We start from the raw sequence: 16,649 nt of genomic DNA, 5'->3' as shown, positions 1-16,649 counted from the left end.
ACACTTACCGGCGCCTGGGAATCAACACTACAGTTAGCGCGGTCCCCAAGCACCTGTGCTGAACACTGCCCTCATCATGGTTCCCTGCCAGCGCTGCGATCAGCACCAGCAGGGACAATGATGAGGGTAGTAGTGTCTGCTCCCGGTGTCCACCTGTGTAAAAATAAGAATAAAATAATAAAATCCATATACTCGCCTGTCCTAAGAATCCCCCGCTGTAATCCATGCAACCGCTGAAGCTGGGAAGATTGAGCCGCTCTGGAGCTGCATCTCAAGAGCGGTGTCCTGTTAGTCACTGAGTGCATCTCCGGCTCATTCTCCTTGGCTTCAGCGGTTGCATGGATTACAGCGGGGGACACCTAGGAGAGGTGTGTACATGGATTTTATTCTTATTTTTACACTGGTCGGCACCGGGAGCAGACTACAACTACATTCATCATAGTCCCTGCTGGTGCTGATCGCAGAGCCAGCAGGGAACCATGATGAGAGCAGCGTTCGGCACCCGGCGCTTGGGAACAGCGCTACTTATAGCGCTAGTCGGTGTGATCCTGATGCGGCACACAGTTGCCACACGTGTGACACACGGGACAACGATATCTCCAGTACTGGAGATATGCGGACGTGTGAAACCGGCCAAAGTTGAGCTGAATTTTGATTTGGTTATAGCTTTTCACAGAGGAGCTAAGAAAAACGCAATTAAGAGTTACAAGCTCTCCTGTTAGAACAAGTTTACTGATGGATTCTTGGTTAACTCATTTTGCAGCCAGCAATGTTGAGGGAAACAAAGAGCCTGTAAATACCCAACAGTGCATCATTTGTTAGTGAAACATATTTGCAAAAATTTTAACTAAAAATACATACATTTTAAGTAATGTCCCCAACAGTGTCCCTTTTTTCAAAGGGGTTTTCCCATGAAAACAAATTATCTATCCCCACGATAGGTAATCACTTAATGAATGGTGGGGGTCCGACTGCTGGTACCCTCACCAAGTGGCAGCATGGGGAGATTTTATCCACTTAGAATGGAGCAGTAGTGTACATGCTCGACTGCTGTTCCATTCATTCCCTATGGGGCTGCTGAGCGACTCGCTCAGCTTTTTCCTGTTGCCCCATAGAGAATGAATGAAGCGACAGTCAAGGTTGCACTCCATTCTAATGGCGATCTCAGTCTTTGGACCCCCAATAATCAATTATTTTATAGATGGGGGATAACTTTTCATAATTGCTTACTGTCTGTTATGCATTGATTTCAGTGATTGTGAGAGAACTTAGAGGACCTGTCTCTATTGAGCCCCCATAATCCTCTCTGCATTCACTCATTGAATGCATAGATCTGTACACTTCAGAGTGAGGTTTTGAGCAATCGGTGGGAGTCTCATGACCCGGACCCTGACTGATCGGCAGCACTATGTAGTGTATATATTATATACATTTTTTTTAAATAATTACCCTTTACAGGTCAGTCTATTTAATGGTCCTTTCTGGAGCAGCTCTAGCTGTCGGATGATTAATGGTCAGCTCGATGCTTTTGGTTTTTAATAGTTGGCATGCTCATTCCAGAGTCTATTTGGGGGTCCTGGCATTTTGTGTATTGCATGGCGATCAATAGGTTGTCCATGTGATTCTTCATTTTGCCTGTGATGGCGCTACAGATAAATTGAACACCACTCTCCTTAATGTTCTCCTGCAGCTTACACCTGATCGCTGGAGGACTCTGCAGCAGGACACCCTGTGATCAGCTTATTTTCCTGGAACTCTTCTAAAAATAAAAATTTCTCATAGTGGAAAACCATTTCTACAATGCAGTCCGATCTGTGGACAGAATGGTATAGAGAAGGAGAAGCTGAGCAGAATGATATATGGGTTTGTTGGAAAATATTCAGAATAACTTGTATGTTATTAATTGAAATCCCTGGTGTTTGTGTGTATAGGAGTCCAGTGGGCGGTCCTACTAGTGATTGACAGCTATCTCTGCATGCACAGCCATACAGGGAAGACTGACAGTCACTGAATAGAGATCAGTATTAAAAAAAAAAAAAAAATACCATGATATGGGCGCCACAGGATATATATTTCCAAAGGATGGTATTTAGGATAAAACTTTTATTAGGCTACGCGTTTCACAGGTTCACCTTTGAAACACGTAGCCTAAATAAAAGATTTATCCAAAATATTTTCCTTTGTACATATACATCCTGTGGCGCCCATATCATCTCGGATTATTTTTATTCCTGATCACTTGCCATTACGAAGTGGAACACCCGGAATCCCTGCGGTCGAGCTGCCATGATCAGTGTTTTAACTTTGTGGAGTTATGCCCACCCAACTTGCTCAGGTGAGTGTTTAAACCACCTCTCCTTTGTATATAAAGTATCCTATATGGACCTACTACCTTAGAGGAGCATCACTGTTTATTCTTTTTGTTTTTCTTCAAATCTCTAAGTAGGACCGCCCTCCTGACTCATATGTATGCAAATTTACTAAAACCTTCCCCACAAAAATGTCTATCAATCTGATCGGCACCTCCTGCCTGCAGATCAGATGACATTTTCAATGTGACAAGTTCCCTTTAAGAGGTCTCATCCACTCTTGTTGTTAAACAGGATACTTTCTGGGCTATTTTCTGTATGTAATGTTTCGGCCATGAATTTATGAGCTAGGAACTGGTGCAGATGGCATTGCCTTCTTTCTGCTTATGCTAATGAATCGCACCTTGCTCCACGTGGTAGAGTCCTGCACGATTGTTCCAGACCTCTGCAAGGCAAGCACCTCTGTGCACGCCGCTCTCCTGAGGAGCCTTCTTCCCAAAGCAGATGCCAAGATGGTATGTGCTGAGGAGCGCGGGTATATTAGTATCTGCCAGTACGCAGGTGCTGCCTGTGGGCAACCCCTTCCACGACTCCTAAGTGCTGATCTAATATGGCTTTGATTTATAGGCAACCATGGCTGGAGGTGGCAGACCTTTCACGCTTAGGAAACCCTTTAGAATGCAAATGGATGTGGGGTATTAATACTCATTAGAAGCTGCCAACGAGACCCCGCGTCTCCATGTCACCTTACTCCTCATTAGTTTCCCAACTGCAGTAACCTGGATAGAACAAATTAATTGATGCTGAAGGTAACCTGTGTTCATTAACCAGGCTAAGGTTATTGGGATTGGAAAATCAATGGGGACAGGAAAAATATAGGGCGGCTGGAAATGCTTGGAAGCCAGGAATTACAGCAAGTGATCAGAATTGTCTGGCTCATGGCATTTCCCCGCTTTGCATTGCAGCTTCTGGCTACATAGCAACTAGCAGCCAAGTTGGTGGTATAATCAGCAAGGTATGGGGGGAGGAGCAGGGAGATCAGTGCACATTTCCTGCATTATACTATTTACTGGCACAAAGTGATTTACATCTATAGGTGCCATAGGTCTGCCCCTTATATGTGCATTAGCCCTTAGGATGTCCTATATGTGCCCCTTCTGGTACCTATCCTAGGTGACCCAATAGCCCCAGTTGAGAGCTGTCGTTGGGCCCTTTGCAGCATCATTAGCTCATCATGATGGACAATGCCAGCTGCTTTGGAGGTAAAAGTAGCCTCACTTACCTCTTGGGCGCACAGGTTGCGCCACTCCTGGCATTACCCGTTTTGTCTGACTGACGCTTATCTCCATTGTTCTATAGACAAGGTGAACGGTTAAGCCCCCGTCTCACATAGCGATATCGCTAGCGGTTTTGGTGACTCACCAGCGACCTCACCAGCGATGTCGCTGTGTGTGACACTTTGCAACGATCAGGCCCCTGCTGTGAGGTCGCTGATCGTTGCAAAGTGTCCTGGACCATTTTTTGGTCGTTGGCCTCCCGCTGGCCAGCACACATCGCTGTGTGTGACCAGCGGGACCAACGATCTGGCTGGTAACTATGGTAAACATCGGGTTACTAGGGGCACGCGCGCACTTAGTAACCCGCTGTTTACCATGGATACCACTCTGCTACGGTGCACGGAGGCTCCCGCGCACCGTAGCAGAGTGGTATCCATGGTAAACAGCGGGTTACTAGGGGCACACGCGCACTTAGTAACCCGATGTTTACCATAGTTACCAGCCTGCTCCTGCTTGCAGCAGGCTGGTAACGGGAGCAGGACATCGTGGAACGATTCTTTCCACGATATCGCTGCTCCCCTGATCGCTGGTGAGCCTGCCTGTTTGACAGCTCACCAGCGATGTATTAGCGATGCAGCAACGATCCCTGACAGGTCGTATCGTTGTCGGGATCGCTGCTGCATCGCTTAGTGTGACGGGGCCCTTACATTTATGGGGCAATCTGAGAAGATAGTTCTCAGCAGGACAACTACCTCATGCTAACAGCCAGGGTTACGGCCACCAATGCTGCATAAAATTTGACCTAGTGATGCCAAATGAATACCCATCACCCTACTTAGTGCTACCAGTCAGGACCACAAGGGCCCTCTTCTGTCTGTCCGCTCCTGGGTGATGCCTATCTCAAGAAAACAAAAAGATTAGATGGGTTAAAATCTAATTTTTTTCAACACAGAGGATGGCATCTGGACACTTACCTTAGGCTGTTCCCACAGATGTTTGATTTTTGGAAGGTCCCAATCCAGAGCACATGAGGGTAATGGATGGATGCATAATCCATATCATGAGGTTCACCTTGGCCATTCTCCCATTATAACAATATTCAAAGATAACTCTTTTTCATTCAATCAAATCCTGGGGATTATGGATTTTGGGGGTTGGTTTTAAGCAAATTCAGGCAAAAGAGTATATTTCAGTTTTGAACCCTTTTGTGGAGTTGACGATTCCTTTAGAAGATAGTAATCTGTTCACAAGAGTGTCGCACTACTCGAACCCCCAGCGTTCATCTGTCACCTTTGAGGAAACCCTGCAGCCAGCGTTCATTTCTCCTACAGCACCGCCACAGGTCAAATTAAGTATTACACAGTGTCCTTCAAAACCAATGTGCTGGTTCTTCTAGAAAAAATTTTCTCTATCGCTTCATTGGGGGACACAGGACCATGGTGTATGCTGCTGTCGCTAGGAGGTTGACACTGCAAAAAAAGGAAAATGACTCCTCCTCCGCAGTATGCACCCGCCTACAGGCACCAAGCTCACCAGTTTAAGCTTAGTGTCTGTAGGAGGTAGACCTGGATCCTGCTGATCCAACCCTGTTTCAAGAAGGTCAAGACAGAGGGAGTTCCAGTTCTCCTAGTGGCCCCAGATTGGCCCAGACGCGTCTGGTACGCAGATCTGATTAATCTGCTTGTCGATTCCCCCTGGAGACTACCAGACCGTCCGGACCTCCTCTCTCAGGGTCCTATTCTTCATCAGAGTTCTCGTTCTCAGAATTTAATGGTATGGCCGTTGAGGCCGCGGTGTTGAAGACGGCGGGCTTTACTGATAATGTCATTCAGACCCTAATTAACGCCAGAAAACCCGCTACCTCTTGCATATACCACAGAACTTGGAGAGCCTTTTATCGTCACTGCGAACAAGATCAGCTAACTCCTATGTCCTTTTCTTTGCCAGTCATTTTGGCCTTTCTTAAGTCTGGCCTAGAGGTGGGACTATCTCTCAGCACTCTCAAGGGCCAAGTTTCGGCCTTGTCCATTCTATTCCAACATAACTTAGCTAGCCGTCCTCAGGTCAGGACCTTTCTACAAGGGGTGGCCCACCTGGCACCCCCCTATCGCCCTCCAGTGGAACCATGGGACCTTAATATGGTCCTAAGCGTCCTACAACAGCCTCCGTTTGAACCCATTCAGGACATTCCAGCCTCTCTTCTTTCCAGGAAGGTGGCTTTTCTGGTGGCTGTTACCTCTATTAGAAGGGTCGCAGAACTCGCAGCCCTCTCTTGTCGGTCGCCTTTTCTGGTATTCCATCAAGACAAAGTAGTGCTCAGGCCGGTGCCTTCCTTTTTGCCAAAGGTGGTTTCCGCTTTTCACATTAATGAGGACATCTTTTTGCCTTCCTTTTGCCCTGCTCCAGTGCACCCACGGGAGAAGTCCCTGCACAAACTGGACCTGGTCAGAGCTCTACGTGTGTACTTTCCAGAACGGCCTCCCTTTGACGCTCGGATGCCCTTTTTGTCATCCCTGAGGGGCATCGCAAGGGTCTCCCTGCTTCCAAGTCAACCATCGCCCGTTGGATATGTTCGACCATCTTGGAGGCACATCGCATCTCAGGCAAATCTCCCCCTCCCGGAGTAAGGGCTCACTCCACCAGGGCGGTGGCGGCCTCTTGGGCGGTCCGCCATCAGGCTTCGGCCTCTCAAATCTGCAAGGCCGCAACGTGGTCTTCTCTTCACACCTTTTCAAGGTTTTACAAGGTCCACACTTATTCTTCGGCTGACGCCAGTCTTGGACGGAAAGTCCTGCAGGCGACAGTTGCCGAAGTCTGACCTAGTCTGTGACTATCTTCTGTTCTCCCACCCAAGGGACTGCTTTGGGACGTCCCATGGTCCTGTGTCCCCCAATGAAGTGATAGAGAAAGAGGGATTTTTGGTACTCACCGTAAAATCTTTCTTGGAGCCTTCATTGGGGGACACAGCACCCTCCCTGTGTTTGGACATATGTCCTGTTGGGCATCTTTTAGTTTTTCACGGTTGTGCCCCGTTGGGCATTACATAGTTCGTTATTTTGTGCTTCTCCTACTGCTCTAGCCACTAACTGGTGAGCTTGGTGCCTGTAGGCGGGTGCATACTGCAGAGGAGGAGTCCTTTTCCTTTTTTTGCATAGTGTCAACCTCCTAGCGACAGCAGCATACACCATGGTCCTGTGTCCCCCAATGAAGGCTCCAAGAAAGAGATTTTACGGTGAGTACCAAAAATCCCTCTTTAGTTACTAATAATAATAGTTTCAATTCATCATTGCATTTTTTCCAGTTTTGTTTTTTTTTAATACCTCTTAGTGTCTTTTTGGTTTACGACAAATTCACCAAACAATTTGCACCTTTTTTAAAGTCGTCTTTTGTTGTCTATTTAATTTTCAGATGTGTTAGGCACAATTAACGAAATGCGACTTCTTAAAAAGTCACCAAATTTGGCGGAAATATTCTTCAATTCATCCCTTCCTCTTCCCTGGAGTGATTTTCTGTCCACCAGTTATTTTGGTGCACTTTTTAAACATACGATTTTTGGGGGGGCTTAAAAAGTCACAGAACGGATCAAAGAAAAAAAAACTTTTTTTTTTTTTATTGGGAGCAAAATTCAGGAAGCCCTTGATGAAAATCACAAAAATTTTTTAAGAAAAGTGACTTAAAAAAAAAACAAAACAACTGGAAATAATGAATTAGGTCCAGTGTGGATTTTGTAAACCAGTTAACCCCTTTTAAGACTAATTTTACAGCTTTCACAACTCAAAAGGTACAGAGGACTCCCGCCAAAGATCGGATTGATCATGAACGTAGACATTCATTATGGCAATTGCACCCAGTCCTTGATTGACGTTTACCCTTCACCTACACAGGACCTGTGCCCCTGTGGAAGAGATCACTTCCTCCCCTATAAAACACTGCCTAGTAAAGCTGTTACCCGGTCACATCGTATCCAGGCGTCCTTAGGTGATGTGTAATATTTCCACCATGCCTTCACTCCAACAGCTCTGGGGCCCATCTCACCTGCTGTCTGCCCCTCCCCCACTCCTCATTGCCCCCTCCCTGGTCTCAGCCGTCTGTGCTGCTGTTTAATATCTTTTCCTCTGGAGTCAGCGGCTGCTGATCGGATTTCTGTTCCCTTGTAAAGGTCGCGTGATTAATAGCCGCCGCCAGCGCTGCCCCTGTATCAGCTCCTTCTGAGATTGCTGAGTGTTAATCTGCCAAACAGGCAGCTGCCTCCCAAGAGGGGACACGGGAAGACGCCGAACTGTGCACCTTGTCACCTGTAATGTGTTGGACAGGGCCTCCGCTGACCTGACACGTCCCCAGTAAACTGATTTGTATCTGCCCCGCCATGATTGACGCTTACGCGCTATGTTCTCTTTCCGCGCCTGGTCCTGTTGACCCCTGGATAACATCTAATTAATAGGAGAAATAAGCTCGGGCATGACATGACTTGACTGCTGCCATCTGGCTTATTCTTTCGTACACGGAGCCAGTCCAGTAATTTAATATTGGTTGCTATGGATGCACTTTTTACAGGCGGTTGCTATGCAGAATGTCCTTAGTAACAAGTCTGTCTCAGCTGGCACAATCTGAAACAAAACCGCTCAGGTCACATTATTTATTATAGCACCATTTATTCCATGGCACTTTACATTATACCATGTGAGCACTGCAGCCAATCAGTCCTCGCTAATGAGCTGCTTCACTCACACTCCCTTCAGACAAACCTCACGTCTGAAGCCCCTTAGTTGCTGATGATTGGCTGAAGCGCTCACATGGCATAACAAGATCACCAGAAACCCGGCTCTGATATCGCTGGAAAGCCGTCTGTGCAGGAGCTATCTGTTATTCTACTCGCCAATGTAAAATAAAAGTATTTAATAAGCTGGTGTCTGGGTAGTGGACAACCCCTTTAAAGCACTCGTGTTTTTTTGTTTCTCCAGGGCTAGAGTGGTGCTACTAAACTAAGGTCTCTGCCCCCTGTCTTATACTCACCTGCCGCCATCTTCACCTTCTATCGGCACTCCTCCTGTCCCACGGCGCCATCTTTTGAACAAATCTTCAGCTACATCACAAGCTCTCCATGCAAGTCTTTAAGAGTTAAGCCCCACTATCAATATTTGGTCAGTATTTTTTCTCAGGAGTGGGAGCCAAAACCAGGAGTGGGTGATAAATGCAGAATTGGTGACTTGTTTCTATTATACTCTTCCTCTGATTGTTCCTCAGCTGGTTTTGGCTCCCACTCCTGAGAAAAAATACTGACCAAATACTGAATAAATACTGATAGTGGGGCCGTGGCCTAAGAGCAAGGCTCTCATAGACTTGTATTGAATTGTAACCTCCTTGTCGCTCCGATCCAGCAGGTCACAAACTGATGGAGACTGCCGCGAGTGGAGGTGATGATCAGACTAGGTGCAGGGACCTTAAATTCAAAGCACCACTCCAGCGCTGCAATAAAAAAATGCTGGAGTGGGGCTTTGTTTTAACCATATATTGTTCATCATTTGAACATAATACTGATCATATGCAGTAACGTCGTTCTAGTGGTGACTGTGGGTAGCCAGAGTGCCTATCTAGGGGGTTGTGGGACTGTAGCAAAGAAATAAAAAACAATCTACAAACAAACAACTTATTCCCATTCAAGTGCATTATAAAAAGTGCTCCTGTGCTTGAAAAATATGCAACCTTTAATCCTGGACAAGCATAAATGCATCTACCATGCAGTTGGGTAGAGGGTGGCATGAAGGGCCTCTGTATTGATGGTGGCTCTGAACATCAGCCGCTCCGGAAGCCGATAAGTGACTTCCGCACAGGAAATGAGATTTGAATTATGAACTTCTCTAAAAGACAAAAGAATGAAGCCAATGAAAAGAAGTAGAAGCAAAGATGGACCGCATCAGTGTGCCACCCTAGTGCTCTCTGTCAAAGGACAGGCGAAGCTTGTCATTACATGTCCATCCGTGAAAATCACTGACACACTCATGGTAAAAACAGACACACTTATTGTATAATGATGACACACTGATTGTAAAAATGGTCACATGGATGACATACTGATGACACACTGATGGTAAAAGCAGACACACGCCGTACACTAATGACTGATGGTAAAAATGGACACATGGATCGTATACTGATGACACACTGATCATATACTGATCACACACTGATGGTAAAAATGGACACATGGATCGTATAGTGATGACACACTGATCATATACTGATCACACACTGATGGTAAAAATGGTCACATGGATGACATACTGATGACACACTGATGGTAAAAGCAGACACACGCCGTACACTAATGACTGATGGTAAAAATGGACACATGGATCGTATACTGATGACACACTGATCATATACTGATCACACACTGATGGTAAAAATGGACACATGGATCGTATACTGATGACACACTGATCATATACTGATCACACACTGATGGTAAAAATGGACACAGGGATCGTATACTGATGACACACTGATGGGAAAAATGGACTCACGGACCGTACACTGATGACACACTGATGGTAAAAATGGAACATACACTGATGGTAAAAACGAAAACACTGATGTCGCACTGATGGTGAAAACGGACCGTACGCTGATGACACACTGATCCAAAACACTGATGACACCGGAACTATTTTTTCACTTAAGTGAAATGAGGCCTAATATAGGAATTACCTTTTAAATCCCCTTTTTAATGTCCTAGAAATGTCCTTAAAAAGTGAAGCTTGTGGGGCAGATTTACTGAGTAATATGCACTCTCTCAATGCAAATTAATTATTTTGAAAAGTAACTCAAAAGGGATGTGGTTCACTGGCGGCAAATAAAACTGCAGCAAAGGGCATCTGTCAGCTGTTGTGACCGCTAATTGTTTTCCCCATAAAATAAAAATTCTGAAGCATTTTTTCTTCAGTCCAACATTCCTCTGTTATACCTCCTGGAAAGTGATTATCAAATAGACGACTGAGTGTAAGGGGTATGTTCATATGATGTCTTTTAGATGCCGTCGTACCCACCTAGTTTTGTAAGAGGAAGATACTTCATGAAAATGACGGCACTGTTTTCTTTTTTTGGCGAATTGTTTTTTTTTACATTATGTATACAATAGTGAGCCGCTCCCAACTGGGATCCGCCTTATGAATGGCCAGGACATTTCTTTTAACGGATTCATGACTTTCTATGAGGCTGTCGCGCTCGGCTCGGGAGACCCGCGGCCAGTCCATACATTACCAGTCTGAATGAGCCTTAGGGTAGTGTCCCGCCAAACAATTTCCGACACACGATGCTGCCTAAAACCCGCTCCTTTATAAATGTTTCAGCCATTTTAGAAATGTTAAAAATGGGAGTGTATTTATGTATATGATCCCTATTGAAGTTCTTGATTTTTTGTTTAAAATTAGATTGGTTTTAGAGTGCAAATTTACCAGTAAGATCTTAGTAGTTAGCTTCCCCACTTCCCTTGTAGTTCTGGGACCTTGTGGAGTGTGTCAATGACTGCCTTCTGGACATCTGTCAAGTCAGCAGTCTTCCCCATGATTGTGGAGCCTACTGAAACAGACTAATGGACCTTTTTAAGCACTTAGGAAGCCTTTGCAGGTGTTTTTTGTTAATTATTTTAATTTACTGAGATAATGACTTTTGTGTTTTCATTGACTGTAAGCCATAATCATTAACATTAACAGAAATAAACACTTAAAATAGATCACTGTTTGTAATGACTCTATATAATATGAGTTTCACTTTTTGTATTGAAGAACTGAAATAAATTAACCTTTTGATGATATTCTAATTTAGTGAGATGCACCTGTTTCTTCCTTATCAATGGCCCCATCCTGATAAATGTCCCCCATTCTGCTTATGTTCTTTAATGCATAGAAAAAAATAAACCATTATACTCACCTTCCCTCCACTCTCCCGCATCGCGGCATCCTCTTTTGAAGCTGGCAGCTAAATTTAGCATGCAAGCAACAGGAGCCATTGACGTCACTGCCATGCGCCTCCAGTCTCGTGCACGCCAACATAAGCTGCTGGCCTCTGATTGGCCGGCAGCTTGTAGTGCCGCACACGGACCCGATGGGTCTGTGCGCAGCAATACACCTCAACTGGATGTGTATCTGAGGATCTGAAGAGTTTCTGCTGGAGTCGGCCCCTCACCCATACAGGCCAGGTCGCGACCTCTGCATTCGTGGTCGTTACATCCCGAGTGTATTTCACAGTCCGCAATGCCCGAACCGCCGGGAGGGCCCTCAAACAGAACTTGGAGCTTCATAGAAACACATATGAAGCTGTAAGTTTGAGTTGGGAGAACTGCAATCATTCCAGCCATTGTGGTCCATATATGGACTGTGAAATACGGCCGTAAGAACCCCACCTTAGTCTGTACAGGAGCTCACCCCCAACTAGTAACACTCAATTGCCATTTTAGTCACACTTTTTCAGGAGAAATAAAAGAGGAACGGCACAATACAGGGGGGTGGATGCGCAGTACCTGGCCGCGGCCACTTTTTCATTGACAGAGCTGAGCAGTTCCGGCCTCCGCTGACACCGAGGATAGCTAATCGGCGGGATGGCAGGTGTTGCTCCCTATCGCTCAGAAATTGATGACCTATCTGTTATGCGCTTCACAGAGGGACCCAGCAAGACTGGCACCAAACCAGCAAAGGTACAGCAACAGACGCACTTGGCACAAGCTGCCCAGCTAGGTGAGCCCTTGAGGGCCGGGAATACTCTTCACCCAGCTCCCAGTAAACGGAAGGGGGATTTTGGCAGAGCCCTTCCCAGGCCCACTGTCGCCGGACAGCTGGCATCTGGTGACACGGCTGGTGTCTTTTTAAGAACCAGGTGAGTACCTCTGCAAGAACCCCAGGAAGTGAAACCAAAAGAGAAAAATAGAAAACCCCTGAAAAAATAGCAAGACTAATGTTAGCACCACTCACCACCAATCACATAGTGAACTGCAATAAACAGCAAAGGACTGAGCAGGGAGCAGGATTATATTGCCCGCCTAATGATCAGGTGTTGATTACCTCCCAATCATCCTCAGACAGCAACTCCTTGCTAGCTACAACAGCAGGCTGGACAAAACCCCACCATTGCTTAGTGCCAGACAAAGCAGTGTCCTGCGTTGCCTGGCAACCGGGGAAGGGCGGAGAAATCAGTGAGAGACATGGCGTCCCGCGTCCTCACACTTTCCACAACACCTGAATGCGATGCTCCACAAGATTGGGACAGTTTCCCTGCACGCGTAGTAGCTCCACCTCCAGGGTCAGGACAATGGCTACGCTTGCGACCGGAGTAGCGTAGCACCGGACCCAGGAGGGAGCACAGAACCACAATTCGTAACTCTATTCTAAGGATGGGCCATTACTGTTAAAGTCCCAGACAACCCCTTCAAGATTTATGGGGAATATAAGTATTTAAGAAAACAGGCACATCGGGTGAGGTCACAGCTCCTTTTTAAAGATGGGCTAGTTTTGACGCCAATGATTAGCCATGAGCTGTTTATGTACACCATCCATGAGGCGCTGTACCGGAGAGATATGGGTCTTACATGATTAGCGCACTACAACAATTATGCTATGCCACATTCACATTTTCCGTATATCATGTGTCACTAGTGATAAACCTTTTGCAATGTATTTTAAACTTGTAAACCCCTGCAGACAATTATGTTTATGATATATAATACAACACAATAACTATTATAAGGGGTATATAAATAAACATGTCACCTAGTAAAGTTCTGATCGCCTTGTTGACAGGATATAAATAAATGACTGGCATTAACGACTCCATTGTGCTGCAGGATTAGCCATCCTCGCTTCTAGAGCTTCTCAATTACAAATTCCATACAAGCACTGCCTTGTGCTAATGTGGCCACTAGGGGCAGCCTTCCACCAGCGTCCAGCGATGATATATTATTATGCTCTGCCAGCTGATCAATATAACAACGCCCTCTGCTGATACAGTCATCATGAGAAATAAGTTTATTTGCGGAAAAAATATTATCTACATGTTTAACCCCTTCAATATAAATGGAGTTTTGGCTCAGGAATACCATTTAGATGGCTATTATAGTGTGTTAATGAAGAACAGAGAGGCAGAATTCTTACTGCAGGACTCGCAGCTTAAAGGGGTTGTCCAAGCATATAATATTCTTAGCATAGGTCATCAATATCAGAATTATGGGGGTCTGACACCTGGCACCCCCACTGATCATGTGTTCCTTGTTCTTGGTTGATAAGCAGTTGTACAATGAACAGAGCTATGCTTATATCCTTTAATATACATCCGGCCATTGCCAGAGTTAAAATAATCTGATAGGTGGGGGTGCGAGTGTTAGACCCCCCCCATCAATCGAATATTGATGAGCTACAGTTAAAAGGGTTTTCCCACAAACAAATTACATTTTAATCATTAGATCTTGGAATAATAATTTCCATAATTGGATGTGTTTAAATAAAATGTTCCTGTGCTGAGATAATCTTATAAATGTGCCCTTGCTGTATACTGTGTAATGGCTGTGTCTGACAGTACAGGAACATGGTCTGATTATACCACATCTCCTGGGCAGGGGAGGAAGGAGAAGAGTATATTGACATTACTGCAGGGGATCACAGCTGATTCTTTCTGTGAGGTGAAACATTTACGTTTTGAAAGCTATTTCACAGAAAGCAGCAGCTCTGACCCCTTACTGTCCTGTCTGTATACTCTCTTTTGCTCCCTCCCCTGCACAGGAGATGTGGTATGATCAGACCATGTTCTGTATACGGTCAGACATAACCATTACACAGTACACAGCAGGGGCACATTTATAAGATTATCTCAGCACAGGCACATTTTTGCACACATCCAATTGTGGAACTTATTTTTATTCCAAGATGTATTGATAAAAATGTACTTTGTTTGTGGGACAATACTTTTAAGGAGAAAGATTCTCAGGACCCTGGTACAGTGGCCACATCGGTAGTCCGTAGTCGCCGGATCAGAGCCTTGCGAACCTCCTTTTACCTGTCGGCATCCGCGTAGCCTCTTCTACTTGGCTCAACCTCATCATTCCTAGATGCCAGCAGATAGTGAGGTTTGCAGGGCTCTTGCCCGGTGGCCATGGACTACTGACATGGTTGCTGGACCAGGGTCCTGTAAATCTTTTGCCCAACTCTAGTCCTAAGAATAGGTCATTACTATTATATGCCCGGAAACCGCTGTGTGACCACAGTACATTCAGACAAAAGTGTTTTTGATCTGCGAGCTGTCAGTGTGCCAAACAGATAACACATAGAACTCAGTAGGTGCATAATAATAACAGATGCCATCCATTTTTAATGGATCCAATGCATAGATGACACAGGAAACTGACTTGGGCCTTTTTTTTATTGTGGATGTAAAAAATGATGTCATACAGATTTGAAAAACAGACATGGAACACCATAAGGGTTCATGCACATGGCCGTATTTTTGGTCCAAGTGCGATTTGACAAAACATCGGCTCACACTCAGACCAATGTTCTGTGCACATGTCAGATTTTTTTCCTCTGACGGAGCCGGTCCGAAGCAAAAATCGCTGTGTGCCCAAGCTGGATCCGATATTCGGATCGCACTGGGCCATGCAAGTCAATGAGTCCATGGAAAACATCAGACTGCACTCGGATGACATTTTAGTGCAGTCTGATTTCCACGGACAAAATAGTGGGGCCCGAGGATATCCTTTAAATGCTTCAGTTTAAATTTATGTAAAGTGCAAATAATACTCAGTTTTAACTTTTTTATTCATTATGGAAACAACTCGTTAGGGCAATATTTAGCACTAATGGATTAGGTGTAAACTAGGTGTAAGGTAGGGTGTGACGGCTGTCTGAAACGCATTGCAGGATTACAGCTTTATTATTTTGCACCTGGCAACTATTTATCTGCTGCTTGAGAGAACAACTAAAAACCTCTTAAAATGATGCCTCGGGTTTACAAAACTCCAGAAAAAAAGGGGCAATAAGCATCTTCTTCTTTAAATATATCATTGTGAACATGTCCTAATGGGGTTTTGCACACCTTTTTCAGCTTTTCTCCCCCACATATATGCATATTTGGCTCCGTGAGCGCGCATGTGTTATTGTTAGGACTGCTGGCATTCCACCCAAAACATTACAAAGAACAGGATAACTTGACGGTATAACACTGGCGAAATGTAAATAAGACCAAGACAACATTGTAATGATTGCGGTAGGTCATAGCATTTTTTTCTTATGCCATTAAAAGGATCTTGTGTGCTAAACTGCTAAAGACCTCCAAGTACACCAACATGGTGAAAGGCCACTACCACCCACCACCCATAGGGGGCATGTCATGCTTTTTCTCTCTCTATTAGAATCTGATAAGGTCCTTCCAGACACCAGCTATGATGTATCTGCCAAGAAACAAATGACATACAAAATTGTTGTGGAACAATTTATTTTGTAAGGCCAACATGGCAATATTTCAATGAGTTTTATAAAGGCATGAAATTATAGAGAGTGAGTGGATCACTAAACTCTCTGACCTTGCATAGGAGGTCATGGTGATCCAAAAGGGAAGCATCACCCCCAAGGCGACCATTTATATTCCTTCTCAGTGTAAATATCGATGGATTGCCATGGCTTATGGGACATCAAGCGAAGACTGGGAAGTTGTCCTGTTATGTTACCCTTATTAACTTTATTAAAGAGGATCCAGCAGTCATGTACCCTCAAATTTATGCACCCCATGCATATTCAGAATAGGGGAGGAAGATACTGACTGACCCCTATGGCCGCAACTTAGCTCCGCAAGACCAAAATGATTAGAGCGTTGAATTTCAACTACCAATTCAAATTTCCTCACTTCTTCTCTCATGGGAACATTGTCAGGCTTCATTTTACATTAGATGGTCGCCCAATCCCATCAAAATTGATGGGTTTGCACAAAGTAAATCTAATGTGAATGGCCAGTTCATGACAATCCCTAAATAAACATATATACTGGGACAATCCAGACAGGTTTGCATAAAAACCGTCCATACACA

This window comes from Phyllobates terribilis, unplaced genomic scaffold, assembly GCF_046119375.1.
Source record: "Phyllobates terribilis strain yellow unplaced genomic scaffold, ASM4611937v1 Scaffold_5__5_contigs__length_657084704, whole genome shotgun sequence".
Classification (NCBI taxonomy): Eukaryota; Metazoa; Chordata; class Amphibia; order Anura; family Dendrobatidae; genus Phyllobates; species Phyllobates terribilis.
The sequence above is the reverse complement of the archived record's forward strand: the minus strand, read 5'-3'. Positions refer to the sequence as shown.